The sequence below is a fragment of the Hordeum vulgare genome, chromosome 2H (genome assembly GCF_904849725.1).
Source record: "Hordeum vulgare subsp. vulgare chromosome 2H, MorexV3_pseudomolecules_assembly, whole genome shotgun sequence".
Lineage (NCBI taxonomy): Eukaryota > Viridiplantae > Streptophyta > Magnoliopsida > Poales > Poaceae > Hordeum > Hordeum vulgare.
In genome coordinates, this window is record NC_058519.1 from 66908535 (window position 1) to 66924956 (window position 16422).

Consider the following 16422-nt stretch of genomic DNA (forward strand, 5'->3'; position numbering starts at 1 on the left):
CTGGCCAAAGTTCCTTGTCAATTCGGCCAACAACCTCTCTCAGTTGACCGATGAAAGGACCCACTTTGCCTACGCGGATATGCGCCCGGAGCAGATCCCGATTGGCGTCCTCACCGAGTGGCACGTTGTCCTGAATGGACCGCTCCACAGCCGCTGCTTCAGCTTCAACATCTATGCAAAAATCTGCAACAAAAGGACAAGCATACAATAAACGTCGAGTGTCACGCACACAGTACAAGCACTCGGCAAAACATAAGACTTACCAGCCAGACGAGTCATCATCTGCCCAGCCCAGTCGTTGACATACTTCTCCTGAGCTATGCATCGTCTATTCAGGACGACCATCTGATTCGTGAGAGCAGTCCTCTGTTTCCTCATTCTTTCCACTTCCTTAGTCAACACCTTGTTAGCTTCACGAGCCTCCTCCAAAGACTTCTCTCGCCCCTCCAGAGCATCCTTCATGCCGGCCATTGCGAGCATAGCCGCATCAAGCTCACCAGCGAACTGGTTCCTCTCCGCTCTCAGAGCCTCATAGGCCGTCCCCATTTCACAAGTTTTCTGCCACCAAGAAACAAGGGACAATCAGAAAGTTCAACAGTTAATAGTCTAAGTTCTTCAGACCCCTGCCGACGCAAGCAGTCAACAGCGGTCTCGGGGACTACAACCAGTGGGTTCACTAAGAGTGACCCCACTGGCATGCACCTCAGGCAGGCCTGCCCTATTGAGATGCATGTTATCACCTACGCCTCCGAGGCCAATACTACCCGACCTGAGTACAACTTACTCTCGGGGACTCTTACCGTAAGTGCACTCCGACTGCAACAACTACTCGCACTCGGTAATCCTATCTACAGACACAACCAAACTCAAGGCAAAATGTATAAAGACAACTGTCGGTGCAAGAACTCGACAGAAGTCTCGGGGACTACACCCACTGGGTTCACTCAGAGTGAACCCATTGCAAACAACAGCTGCTATTCAAGAACACCCAGTGGGTTATAGGGGAAAAGTAAATACTTACTAGACCACTTACTCGGATATCATCGCGCAGCTCCAAGCTCCGCTGGTACAAGGCCGCAATGGAGTCATATGCCCTCTTGGCTTCTCCAGCCATCAGCTCCGCCTGCACCATAGCCCCCTTGGCCGCTCCCACCTGCTCCTCCGGAAGACGCTGGATGCTGAATTCAGCATTCGACGAACCTGGAATCGTCGGAGGTTCCTGAGGCATCCCAAGGTCCGCCCCAGTCGGCTCCTCCTCCACCAGCACTGGTTCAGTCGGTGGCGGCGCCTCTGTCGGCAGCACGTCGGTGGCGAGAGCGGCAGTGGGAGGAGCAGCCTCAAGAACAGGCTCCACAGCTGGGTCGGCTCTCCTCTGGTCGCCCTCATCCAGGCAGATCGCCCCTGACAGGCCGAATGACACGAGGTCTGAGAAAAAGAAAGAAGCACCTGGCTGGGACGCGATAGTATAAAACACTCGACGTTCCTACAACGCACCTGGCTGAGACGAGACGACGTTGTCCGTGTCCATGGGGTCGTCTTCCTGACGCGCTGGAGGGGTGGAAGAAGTAGCGACCGTGTCGAGTGAGATCCATTCGGCCAGTAAACAGAAGTTCACTCGGATATCAGAAAGAATTGAAAGCTGAGTACACTTACGTGGAGGTGACGGGGACAGCGACCCTCATTCGCGGCAGAGCCTTCCGAGGTTTAGGCCCACTCGGCTTGGGCGCCTTAGAAGATTGGCCCGCGGGATCAGCGGCGGCATCCCTGGTCCTCTTAGTGCTTCGAACACTCGGGACCACTGGAGCGGTAGGTGGAGCACTCGAAGACGCGGGAGGAGCTGAGGGGACAGCGGGCTCGTGTCGGCGCTTGGTCCGATGCTCCAGTTGCGGAGGTGGCGATTCCCGCTCCTCGTCTTCTTCGTCTTCCTCGCTGTTCTCCTCCTCCGATTCCCCGCTGTCGGAGACGTACTCGGCGCTCTCCACACTGCCCTCCTGGCTGCCTTCCTCCTCTTCCTCCTCCGGATTCCCATTCGAGACGGGGGAGAACCAGTTGGTCCACGCCTGCATAAATTTCAGTCGGAAACATTAGACATCACACGGAGATATAGACAAACGACAGGAATTAAGACAGTTCAATGCACTCGACAAGTGCCACTCACCTGATTCGGTGGAGGATGATCCGCGATGTAAGGCTTCACTCGCCGAGATCCTTTCGGGTTCTCGCACGGACCCGTGATTTGGAGCACCCACGAGGTCACCCTCTCCTCAGTCACGCCCACCACGTTGGTCCGAGTGGAGTCTTCGGGCCCCGTGTAATGCCACATGGCATGGTCGCGAGCCTGCAGAGGCTGGATCCACCGACCAAGGAAGACTTCCAGCAGGTCTATACCGGTGACCCCCCTCCTGACGACGTCCACGAGTGCCTCAACCAAGGGCTGGATGTCATTCTTCTCCGCCTTCGAGAGCGCGAGCTGCTTAGGCGGGGCGGGCCGATCTAGACTAAAAGGAGGCAGCCTAGTTGACGCATTCGGACAGGCGATATCCTGGCAGTAGAACCACGTCGACTGCCAGTTCCTAACCGACTCACTTAACTGGAGAGCATGATAGCTACTCCGACTCTTCTTCTGGAATCCTAAACCCCCGCAGAGCTGGAGGAGGTGCGTCTTATCATCCGACTGGCTAAGTCGTTTGATGGTTTGGGATCGGGCGGAGAAGATGTGTTTGAACAAACCCCAATGGGGAGGGCAGCCGATGAAACACTCACATAAAACTATGAAGGCAGAAAGATGGGCAATGGCATTCGGAGGAAAATGGTGAAGTTGGGCTCCGAAGTGATTCATGATGCCCTTGAAGAAGGGATGCGGGGGCAAAGAAAAACCTCGGTGGACGTGGCTGAGCAGCAGGACGCGCTCCCCCTCCCGAGGCGCTGGCTCGACCTCGTCCTCCGCCGGCAGCCTCCAGGACTTGTGCATGATCATCCCGTGCTCCACCAGCTGCAGTAGATCCCCCTCCGTCACCATGGAGGGGAGGAAGTCGCCCTGGATCCATCCCGCCGGCAGCGGCCGCTGCCGCCGCTGAGCAGGTGCCGCCGTCTTCCCCTTCTTCTTCCTCGCCTCCATCTTGCTGGTCTGGCCCTTGGTCATGGCGGCGGCTGCGAGCCCTCAGGAGGAAGGAGAAGGGAGGAGTATAGGAGCGCTGGAGGTGGCGAGAAGGGCGGGGCAGGCGAGAGCAAGGGATTCGGCGAGCGTAACAGAGAAGCCTCGCCGCCGAGATTTATATAGGGTTCCGACTAGGTCGCTGGCAAGTGGCCCCGAAACCTTATCCCCCCGACCCACCGCGGCGATATTAGTGGAGAGGTTGAAGGCGCGAGAATCGAGGCGTCAGGCGCTACTCGAGCGTGCTGGCGTCATCCCCGCTGAGCGCGCGAAAACCAAAATTTGAGGATCCCGGAAAATCCGGCGCTGTCACTTGACCGGTCGCATCAGAAGATGCCGCCGAAGCACTCGGTTCCCGACAGTCTGTTTCGCGAGTACTTCCACTCGGATCGTCGATCAGAAAAGTCAAAATGGACCGAGGCAAGCAACGCCCAAGCCGAGTCCGTTCCAGTCGGATCCAACTTCAAACATCGCTTCGTCGTTCCAACCCCAATCCATTCGGGGACTAATGACGGGGTTATAGTCCTAGGGTAGGGTCATAGGCCTGCCCTATAGGTCCTACCCAAGGACTACCCCTCCCAAAGGACAAGGGCCTTAGTCAGTTCCGACTGAATTAGGGAATCCCCATCATCCAGTCGGTAGCAGATCCTCGATGACGTCCAGTCGGAGAGTAACATTCGGAGCGTATCTAGCTGATCGACTGGATACCACTCGGTACACCGTGACCCCTGTGGGGGGAAACGGTCGTACGTTTCCAGGTGCATTTATTAGCATTTAGGTCGTTCGTTACCTGTAACGTACACATTCAATCACCACTACTCCGCCCCTGAATCAGAACCGTTGTGGAGGGCAGCGCACTCTATATAAGCCACCCTCCCCCACTGGTAAAGGGGTTAGAAAATCATTGTATTCCATATTCCACTCGACAACAAGCTCCGAGAGCACCGAGACGTAGGGCTGTTACCTCCACCGCAGAGGGGCCTGAACTCATACAATCTCGCCGTAGCTAGGACTCTGCCCATCTCATTCGTACCCTACACATCTACAGGCAGGCTTATACCCACGACAGTTGGCGCCCACCGTGGGGCAGGTGTCTAAGCGACTTCCGACGAGTTTGCGACTACTTCCTTTCGTCATGTCGACCGGTGGAGATTCGAGCATGGGTCACCATATCTTCTTCGACGCTCTCTCCTTCACCGTCGACGATTCGGCGTGGCTTCGGGAGGCACCTCTCGACGTCGAGGCGCTTCCCCGTCGTGGGGCCACGCACTTCCGTGCCGGCGCCCGCGGCGTTCTTTTTCTCCAACAATCGGCTCCGTTGTCGACCTGCACCTCCGTCATGCGCCGCAACAAGCGGTCCCGCCGTCCGCGTCTCTTGCGTTGGGTGCAGCATGCCCGAGCGTGTCAGATCGCGTCTTCTCAAGTGGCAGTTCTGGAGTCTGTTGTGGTTGCCGCGCGTTCCCAGCGCTCAGGCTCAGTTCCGACTGAGTTTTCTTCCGAGTACGCGGGTCGCGGGCCTGCAGCAGAAGTACACATGGCCAACTCCCATGAAGATCCCCGTCAAGCTGGTCGAAGCGAGCGCGAGGTCGGTGAAGCATCCGGTGCGCGCCGTCCACCTCGCCGTTCTGCCAGTCGACACACTCGGCGGAGCAACGTGGAGTTGTTCCGCACGCCCCTCCTCAACTTGGCTGCGGCTGCCAAGATAGTCGATTCCCTCCAGCCGACTGATTCGGAGGCAGGAAGGGGGATTGAGCATATCCGAGCCTTGTTGCACACGGCGCAGCAGCAGAATTCGGCAGTCTCCCAGTCGCACAACCGGATCTACAATAGTTCCGTCCACGCAAACACACATCGGTCGGTTCACAGCCCTGGATCCCATCAGCGCCACACGGGAGGCAGCCGTTCCATGATTCATGAAGATCGCCGCCGCTCACGCACCCCTCCGCGGGGTGGGCCCTATGGGTCCCGACATCATGATGATCGGCGTTCAGTCGGCGACACTTACGACCCAAGACCCGACGCAAGAGGACATATCGCCCAGCGAAGAGTCGACACGGGTCGAGCCCACCGTGATGGTCACGATATGGACCGTCCGAGTGGAAGCAGGGCCATCGTGTCCGGTCCCGAGTGTTTTAGTCGAGCCATCCGCTCAGCTAACATCCCGCCCAACTTCCGATTGGCAGCGGGAATCAGTAAGTTTACAGAAGAGTCCAAGCCGGAAACATGGCTAGATGACTACCGAGTGGAAGTCCAGATCGGAGGAGGGGACGACCATGTCGCTATGAAGCACCTCCCTCTCATGCTCGACGGCTCGGCGCGAGCGTGGCTGAACCAGTTGCCCCCCTCGAGCATTTATAGTTGGGTGGATCTGGCCCGAGTGTTCATCAGGACCTTCGAAGGGACGTGCAAACGCCCTGCAGGCGTTGTGGAGCTCCAGCACTGTGTCCAGAAGCCGAATGAGCCCCTGCGCGACTTCATCCAGCGTCGGACAACTCTCTACCACACGGTGGAGAACGTCACCGAGCATCAAGCAGTCTGCGCCTTCAAGGCAGGCGTGCGGTACAGAGAGTTGTACCTAAAGTTCGGTCGAACAGGCGACATCTCCATGAGAAAGATGATGGAGATAGCGGCTTGCTATGCAAATGGCGAGGAAGAGGACCGCATCCGGAGCGGCAAGCACAAGACACTCGGCGATGTTGACGGAGGTAACACTCGGAAGCGGAAACAGAAAGCTCCGCCCACACCGCAAGCAGAAGCTGCAGCCGTGACCAATGCCAAGTTCAAGGACAAAGGGAAGGCGTAGTTTACCCCCAAGAAGAAGTCGTTCAACAATCCCATCCTGGACCAGCCTTGTCCGGTTCACACGAAGTCGTTCAACATTCGGAGCGTATCTAGCTGATCGACTGGATACCACTCGGTACACCGTGACCCCTGTGGGGGAAACGGTCGTACGTTTCCAGGTGCATTTATTAGCATTTAGGTCGTTCGTTACCTGTAACGTACACATTCAATCACCACTACTCCGCCCCTGAATCAGAACCGTTGTGGAGGGCAGCGCACTCTATATAAGCCACCCTCCCCCACTGGTAAAGGGGTTAGAAAATCATTGTATTCCATATTCCACTCGACAACAAGCTCCGAGAGCACCGAGACGTAGGGCTGTTACCTCCACCGCAGAGGGGCCTGAACTCATACAATCTCGCCGTAGCTAGGACTCTGCCCATCTCATTCGTACCCTACACATCTACTGTCAGGCTTATACCCATGACACGTGGCCTGCCGTAGTGGTGGCAACCATTTGGTATACCTCTTTAGTCCCGGTTGGTGTCTCAAACCGGGATTAAAGGCCCAAACGGTTTGCATCCCGCGTCGTTTCGGGCGATGAAAAGCACGAACCGAAGCGTACAGTCGCCATTTCTGTGTTCTTCTTCTCTCTCGCGCCGCCCTCTCTGTTCTTCTTCTCTCTCGCGTCGCCCTCTCTGTTCTTCTCCTCTCTTCTTCCCTTCTCTTCTTCCACCATGCCAACTACCTTTCATGAGGTGGTCGCGCATGGCACGACGAAGCTTCGTGTCGTGTACACGAACCTGAGCACGGAGGTTCCGTTTTTCCTTCAACAGTTGAAGGAACAATGGTTTAACCACGCACCGGTTCATGAGAAGTTCTTCGGGCTGGATCTGGAGTACACGGCCGATCAACGCGGTGTTGCCGTCATCCAAATATGCTTCGCAAGCCATGTCTTGATATTCCAATGGGCGAAGTAAGTTTTGAGGCTTTCTTTGATCCAAGATAATGACATTGTATAATTTTATTTGTTTCTATCATAGTTGGTTCCCTTCAAATAGTTGTAGTGAAACAATTTTGATTAGTTGAAGGGGAGCACAATCTAATTGGAATAGTGTTCCATAATCTGAAAAATCGTATTAGAATCAACTAGTGTTTAATATGTTCCATTGGAATCATATTTGGTTCCCTTCAAATAGTTGTAGTGAAACAATTTTGATTAGTTGAAGGAGAGCACAATCTAATTGGAATAGTGTTCCATAATCTGAAAAATCGTATTAGAATCAACTAGTGTTTAATATGTTCCATTGGAATCATAGTTGGTTCCCTTCAAATAGTTGTAGTGAAACAATTTTGATTACTTGAAGGGGAGCAAAATCTGATTGGAATAGTCTTCCATAATCTGAAAAATCGTATTAGAATCAACTAGTGTTTAATATGTTCCATTGGAATCATAGTTGGTTCCCTTCAAATAGTTGTAGTGAAACAATTTTGATTAGTTGAAGGGGAACACAATCTGATTGGAATAGTGTTCCATAATTTGAAAAATCATATTAGAATCAACTAGTGTTTAATATGTTCCATTGGAATCATAGTTGGTTCGCTTCAAATAGTTGTAGTGAAACAATTTTGATTAGTTGAAGGGGAACACAATCTGATTGGAATAGTGTTCCATAATCTGAAAAATCGTATTAGAATGAACTAGTGTTTAATATTTTCCATTGGAATCATAGTTGGTTCGCTTCAAATAGTTGTAGTGATCTCTCTAGGTTCCATTGCATATGTTCTATTTGAATCCTAAAGATAAGTTTCTCTTTAGTTGTAGTGAAACATGTTTCCTTATTGCAGCAGTATGTAACATTTGTTCCATTCTAATTTGTTTCTGTTGCAGGAATGACAAGCATTGTCCTGGACTCATGGAGTTACTTCGCAGCGGCGTCACTTTTGCTTCCGTTGACATAAGGAACGACAGGCTGAAGATGAGGCACAACTTCGGTATTGAGATACGAGCTGGTTGCCTCGTTGATCTCCAAACGATATTCAGGCTTCGACATGACAGGACTTCGATGGCTCATATGGCAGTTGCCTTGATCGACGAGTCATATGATGATATGAAGACCAGTTTCCCAAAGTATCAGCACAAACTTTGGGAGAAGGGCCCACTTGATGATATCAACATTCAGTATGCAGCAAAAGATGCATACATTTCATACGAGTTGTACCGCAAGATTCGAGTCGTCAACTATGGCCAACGTCACCTCGAGGAACTTGGACATTCTGATTTAGATGATTCAGAGAGTAGTGTTCTGAACGTCTAACACTTGTATATATATCTATGGTAGCTATTATTATGTACTATTTGGGCTAGTATCATGTACTTCTTGGACCAATTTATATATGTCTAGTTTCTGTTTGTGCCGTTATAGTTTCCAAATTTGAATGGTTTAGCCCTTTCTAACTTCATTTGCTACTTTTGAATGGTTTAGCCCTTTCTAACTTCATGGTATCATGCATTTCGACCACATATATATACAAAAAGTCTTCAGTTCAAATAAGTTCAAATAAGTTCAGTGCTTTTCAATTTCAGGGTCAACTAGCTCAAAAAAAAAGTAAATGCACGAAATATAGCAAATGAAGTCAGAAATTGTTGAAATTTTGTGATGTGCCTTTGAATGGTGCATTTTGAACACACAAAAAGTATGGAGTTCAAATAAGTTCAACAAAAATGAAATCCCTTTGTAAGAGATGAGTTCTCGTTCGAAACCGTGCTACTTCGAGAGAGATTGTCAGTTTTGTACACGAACTGCATCCAGTTTTTGTCGTAGCCCTCTCAACATTTTAACACATGCTATGTGGGTTAAATGATGATAGCATGCCAACTTTCAACATTTTCAGAGTTCATTTGTAGTGCTTTTCAATTTCAAGGTCAACTAGCTCAAAAAAAATAAGTAAATGCACGAAATATACCAAATGAAGTCAGAAATTGTTGAAATTTTGTGATGTGCCTTTGAATGGTGCATTTTGAACACACAAAAAGTATGGAGTTCAAATAAGTTCAAAAAAATGAAATCCCTTTGTAAGAGATGAGTTCTCGTTCGAAACCCTGCTACTTCGAGAGAGATTGTCAGTTTTGTACACGAACTGCATCCAGTTTTTGTCGTAGCCCTCTCAACTTTTTAACACACGCTATGTGGGTGAAATTACGATACCATGCCAACTTTCAACATTTTCAGAGTTCATTTGTAGTGCTTTTCAATTTCAGGGTCAACTAGCTCAAAAAAAAAGTAAATGCACGAAATATACCAAATGAAGTCAAAATAACAAAACAGATAATAGTTTGGATAGTCAAAATTATTAATTATGAAAATAAAAAAATATTTTTGCATTATTTATTCAATTTGAAATACTTTTCATTATCATAGTTTTGTCAAATTCTCAAATATGCAAAAAGAATTTTTAATAAACATAGTTTTTAATTGAAAATGACAAAATAGATAATAGTTTGGATAGTCAAAATTATTAATTATGAAAATAAAAAATAGTTTTGCATTATTTATTCAATTTGAAACACTTTTTATTATCACACTTTTGTCAAATTCTCAAATATGCAAAAAGAATTTTTAATAAACATAGTTTTTAATTGAAAATAACAAAACAGATAATAGTTTGGATATTCAAAATTATTAATTATGAAAATAAAAAATAGTTTTGCATTATTTATTCAATTTGAAACACTTTTCATTATCATAGTTTTGTCAAATTCTCAAATATGCAAAAAGAATTTTTAATAAACATAGTTTTTAATTGAAAATAACAAAATAGATAATAGTTTGGATAGTCAAAATTATTAATTATGAAAATAAAAAATAGTTTTGCATTATTTATTCAATTTGAAACACTTTTCATTATCATAGTTTTGTCAAATTCTCAAATATGCAAAAAGAATTTTTAATAAACATAGTTTTTAATTGAAAATAACAAAATAGATAATAGTTTGGATAGTCAAAATTATTAATTATGAAAATAAAAAAATTGAAACTATATTCGAAATCATAGAGAAAATTCAACCTAAATTCTCATTTGAATTTAGATTGAATTTTCCCTATAATTTCTAATATAGTTACAATTTTCAGTGAGTTTAGGCCCGTAAGCCTGCTTTAGAGAGGAGCTCAATGGAGAAGCTGCGACGGGGCTTATAAACAAGTGTTAGTCCCCCTCGCTGGGCGAGGTGGGACTAAACTTATCGTACAGCCGAGGAGGGGCTTTAGTCCCGGTTGGAGCCACGCCCCGGGACTAAAGACCCCCTTTAGTCCCGGTTGGAGCCACGTCCCGTGACTAAAGACCCCCTGCTTCCCGCCTCTTGGTCTGCCCGAAAAGAGGCCTTTAGTCCCGGGTCGTGGCTCCACCCGGGACTAAAGGGGGTCTTTAGTCCCGGCCCGAGCCACGCACCGGGACTATAGATCCACCTATATAAGCGGTACTTCGAAAATTTCCAACCCAATTCGTCCATTTATCTTCTTCTTCCTCTCGTTCTCCTGCCCGGCGCGGCACAGCGACGAACGTAACCGACACCGTCAGGCTGCCTGCCGTCCTGCTCGTCGTCGGTCGTCCTCCTCGCCGCTGCGCCGTCCTCCTCGCGGCCGCGCCGTGCTCCTCGCCGTCGCGCCGTCCTCCACGCCGTCCTCCTCGCCAACACTCCGGCCAGTAAGCCCCCCGCCCCCTCCTCCCCAACACTCCGGCCAGTATAGAAGAAAAGAAGAAAAAGGAGAAGAGAAGAAGAAAAATGAGAAGAAAGGAACAAAAAGGAGAAGAAAAGAAGAAAAAGAAAAGATTTTTTGGTCATTTAATTCCTATTGTTATTAGGTTTGCGCTAGATTATTAGGGTTAGTAATATTTAGAATTAGGTTAGGGTTACAAGAAGAAGAAATATGAACAAAAATAAGAAAATAAGATTAGGAAAATCAAAATAAGAAGAGGAGGAGAAAAAAGAAGAAAAAGTGTATATCGTATAGTGTATATGCTTAAGTGTATAGTGTATATAGTGTATAGTGTATAAGGAGAGGAGGAATTTTGCTATAGTGTATATAGTGTATAGTGTATAAGAAAAGAAGAAAAGAAGAGGAGGAGAAGAGAAGAAAAGAAGTGGAGGAGAAGAGAAGAAAGAAGAGGAGGAGAAGAAAAATGAAAATAAGTGTTAATAGTTTAATTTTGCTATTGTATATGCTTAAGTGTTAATAGTTTATTTTTAGCAAGAAAATTAATAGAACTATTTTATTTTTTTAGTTCATTTTACGATGCCTATCCCGCATCCTCGTCTTCGACTCGGCGGAGGACACCTTCTTGATCAGAGGGGCCCTGTACGGGAGTGGGCTCCGCCCGGATGGTATTGGGAGGTGCTACCTTCTAGGGGGCGTAGGTTGGTGAGGAGCCAGCCCGTCGTTGACCCGATCCTTGTTTGGTGGCGGTCGCGTGGGCCGGTGAGGGTGCCGAGGCTTCCGGACACCGCGGAGGTGGTACGTCACCGTGTCAGCGAGGAGGATGAGCACATCCGTCGCTACATGGTTGCGTTGGAGGGCAGGTTCGAGCATACCTGGTAGGTTCTTCGGGGATCTCACTGGAGCTATGATCCTGTGATGGTTCCTTCTCTTTGGGTGTCCACCGCCCGCGCCGATACCCGTCGGGCGCTACGGTTCTAGATGTATTAGTGATGCTATATGTATGATAGTATTCGAGGAGTATTAATGATAATATTCGACGATGTACGGACAAGATGTATTAGCTTATAATTGAATGCATGCTAATTTGAATACTACTTTATTTTACGATTTGGTTTTGCTTATTGAATGCTCAAATTGGAAAATTACTCCTACTTTGAATAATATGCAGAAATCTAAGAGTCTCAAATTGGAAAAGTACTCCTACTTTGGTTTTTGGTACAAAGGTTAAGAGAATCCGTTTTTTGCAGAACTATGGATCCACATATCAGGAACCTCGAAGAGGAAGAACTTCTTGAAGATATAATCAAAGACGGCCCCGACGTTGAACCAGCTGAATCTCCGTCATTATATCTAAACCAGGACGTTGGAATGGAGGTCGAGCGACACGAAGATGAAGCCGATGGGGCAGGAGATAGGTCCAGTGATGGAGAAGGTGATAGCTCCACTGATGGAGAAGCCGGTGAAGAGGAGAAGTCCGGCGAGGTATACATATGAAGTTCGACAATCACTTGTAATATGTGAAAAATATTGGAGATAGCTCTATATTGTATACATATACATTCATTTGACGAATGTTTCTCCCTCTTAGGCCTCCACATCGAGAAAAACTACGAAACGAGGCCCGACTAGAAAGTTGGATGCACGGACGCATTACACATTTGAGGTGATATTTCCTACGGGCGAACCCAAGCTTCCTAAGAATGCTCCTGACACATTCAAGAAGCAGTGCGGAGTTCTCGTTAGGGATCACGTCCCGATCAGTGTTCGGGAGTGGAACAAGCGCAAAGGGGCAACCGATAGTGACTATGTCGCCGAAAGGTACAAAGATAATCTTTGGAATGATCTCATGTCACATTTCAACCTGCCAGAATGTGAGAATGAAGACGCCGCAGACAAACTGAGGGCCAAAGTCAAGCAGTGGACTCTGAAGAAGATGGCCGAACTGTTCCGTAGCTGGAAGAAGAAGCTATGGAAAAACTATCTGAAGACACAGAAAGTGCGAGTATTCGAGGGGAATCTAGCCAAGCAGGCGAATCACTGGAAGACATTTCAAGAGTACAAGGAGTCAGAAGATGCCCATGCATTATCAGAAAAGAATAAGATAAATGCCGACAAGAAGATATATCACCACAAGCTGGGGCCAGGGGGCTATGAGACTGCCATCCCAAAGTGGGATAAGAAAGAGCAAGATCTGATAGATAAAGGCGTCGTACCTGAACCACTCCGTGATGAGTGGGAATTGAGAGCAAGAAATTGGTTCCTTGCGCATGATGGTCGTACGACGAAACAACAGGGGACCTCATCTGCAATGACAATCTTAGGATACCCAGGGAGAATTGGAAAAGGAAAGTGAAAGAAATTAAAGAGGGAAGAAGAAAGTTCACTGCAGATAGAGAGAAAGATTTGCTCACACTGGTCCTCGGCAATGACGAACATGGAGGACGAACGCGAGGCTTCGGTCCTTCTTACCCGTGGTGGCTTGGGTTTGCCAGAGACCAAGACACTTACAGAAGCCGAGAGAGAGCAAAGAAGCGGCAACAGGATGAGGAGAATGACAAGTTCAACCAGTTGCTTGCCAGGATTAGCCAGGATTAACGAGCAACAGAAGAAGATTGATGAGCTTAGAGGAGTACCGCGCCAGGAAGATCCTGTAGTTGATATTATCGGCACCCCATCTAAGCGGAAAAGCAGCATGGCTGAATCTGAGGCCCCGCCTGACGATGAACGAAGAATGATAGAGGGCGGTCCCGGCTACCCCGTGGATGGAATCAAGGAGTCAACATCATGTGAACTCCATCAGAAATTCAAGAACATATCCATGAAGGTGGCCATCGGACAAGCTTTACCTTCTGGCCCTCATGCACGCTCGCATGGCCGTGAGATTCCAGCTGGCTTTGCTAAAGTCGGGGTGGATCAAATCATGACGGGGTTTCATGATATGGAGCTCGACATAGCTGGACCCGAAGATGAGAGGACACTCGGAGAAGTACTGGGTGGAGTCATCCTATGGGACAAGAACTACATCAAGCTTCCAGGCTCGGCCCCAAGGACAACACCGCCTCCGAGTCGTCGCAGGTCACCTACACCTCCATTACCTCCAAGCCCTCCACATGACGTCGGCCAGCACAACATGAGTCCATCTCGATCACCGCCACCGGACTTGGGTCGTCCGTCTCCACCGCCGCCCGCACATGATACTAAGCGGAAGCGTGCCAGCAAGAACGCTTCGTCGATGATTTCGAAGGGACGGAGCTCCCCAAAGCGCAAACTATCGCCCCTCCCAAAGGTACCTCATGCTAATCTTCCTATCAGACCTTATGATCGTACCCCCGAGGAAAACTCCAGGATAGCAAAGGAACAACATGAGGCGCAGATGAAAAGGAAGGAACCTGAGCCCCGCCCGAAATACACCGAGAAGAACATAGCATGGGCAAAAGACTTCATAACCACTCCATCACAGTATGACTTACACTATAAGCCTGATGACTATACACGCACGTTGCAGAAGGAAGTGAAAAAGAGCAGGTCACATGCAAGTGCAAGTGGGAGCAAATCAAGTTCAACTACAAGCAAGAAAAACTCAGACGTTCCTCAGCTTGGACAACAGGCCAAACAGTCGATCCCACCCTTCAAGGTGTTAACCGAGAATGTTCCCCCTCTGGTGCAGGGGCAAGCTTTTGAAAAAGCAAAGGAGTTGGCGGATGAATGTGGTATCTTGGTTGAAAATTTGCTGGCTTCCCAAGACGACAGGATACCCAAGGCTGTGGTAGCCCCTAAGCGATAGTTTGTCATGGGAGAGCCTTTGGTCAGCAAAGATGATCTCCCAACAAATATGCGTTACTTGCATAAATGGTACTTAAGTGAATCAAAGAATGGGAAAACGATGATCGTGCTGAGTGTCCCACAGGAGTACTACGGCCGCTCCGAAGAAATCCATATCGACTTTGATGAACTCTTCCAGATGTACAATGGCGACGCCCTCGACAAATCGCTTATGAGTTGCTATTGTCTGTAAGTTTTTCAATTCGTTGTCTACATATAACTTGTTTAGTTATTTCAATTCATTGTCTATATATAACTTGTACTCTATTATGCAGAATGAAGATTCTGGAGTGTAAAAGTAAGAGCATCATAAATATTGGGTTTATTGATCTAGATAAAATACACATAGCGACGCTAACTAATTATCCCAAGGAGACGGAGGAAAACCTTCTAAGGTTTCTAAGAGATCAAAATTTCTGTGACCACATACTGTTTCGATACAACTTCAGGTGAGGGTCTTTACTCTGTTGTGTCCATTCACTTATAAGTGTAATTGATAAGTTACTCACACACACACACACACACATATATATATATACATGTGCAACTTCCATTGGATTCTGTTGGACATTCAAATTGATAAGGGAAGAGTTGATGCCTTCGACCCATTATCGAGACCCTTGGAACAGTTCCAAAGCCTACAGGACATGGTCCAAGGGTAATTTTAATCATTCTTGCGCTCTATCGGTCTCTTTCGATGATTTTCTGATATATCAATTAATGAAAAACTTAGCAAATCATTATCCTTGTCGGGCAGGGTTTGGAATCGGTTCAAGTGCGTGACTCCCGGTAACTTTTCTAAGAAGCTGACCTTTAGAGCGGCTCAGGTAAGTAGTAGTATGATATACTTCTATTAATTTTCAATACATTTATGATGCTAGATTATTATTTTGATTATATATATTCCATTCTCGTAAAGTGCGACGAGCAGCCACGGGGAACGCATTTATGCGGATACTACGTTTGCGAGACCATTCGCACGTTTACCTCTGAGTTCAAGGAGAACAGATTCGACGTAAGCAATGAACATTCACACCTCTATTTTTACCCGTCATTCTTTGTTATCATGATTGATATTCATATTCATCTCCTCTTCTTATATAGCACACGACCATGAGGACGAAGGTCCTACCAGAGCAACGCGCGATTGCTGTTGTAGAGGAGCTTGCGGGATTTCTGAGGACGGAAGCTATAGAAGACAAAGGACGATTTAGTGTAGCTAAGGGTCATTACTGATGTTCGTCCATGTAATCGAATAGACGGGCTCTAGTCCCGATAATTCAGATCTCCATATAATTGTATATATATGATCGCTTGTAAGATAAGTTAATCTTATATATATATGCATAATTATTTCTATTTTAAATTATATGAAAACTAATTTTCGAACACAAAACGAGGCATCACGTTAATCTCCTGAACACCTAAACCCTAAAACCCTAAAAACCCAAAAATAATTTCATTCAAAAAAAAAACCCAAAAGCCAGCAAAATTTGAAAATCTTTAGTCCCGGACCGTGTAACGAACCGGGACTAAAGGGCCTGCCCCTGGGGCGCTACGAGGCGCCCACGTGGAGCACCTTTAGTCCCGGCATGTAAGAGGGCCGGGACGAAAAGGTTAGGCCTTTAGTCCCGCCCCTTTAGTCCTGGTTGGTGAACCGGGACTAAAGCCCCTTACGGGCCGGGGCTATAGGCCCTGTCCCCACTAGTGCATCCTCTATTGTTGTTCTCGCCATGCCGGACAACTGTTCGATGAATCACCGGAACCGAAAACAGTTGTCCCTTCTTCTTTCTAGCAATGAGTTTTGATTTGGAGTACATATACACGCGGTATGTTCAGTCGTCCGACAGCTCGTCGCATGAGGAGGGGTACTTCAATAAGACGGCAATGATGTAGGTGGTCCATGAAGACGCGAAGCATGTGGTGGAGCATGTTCTCATTTTCAAG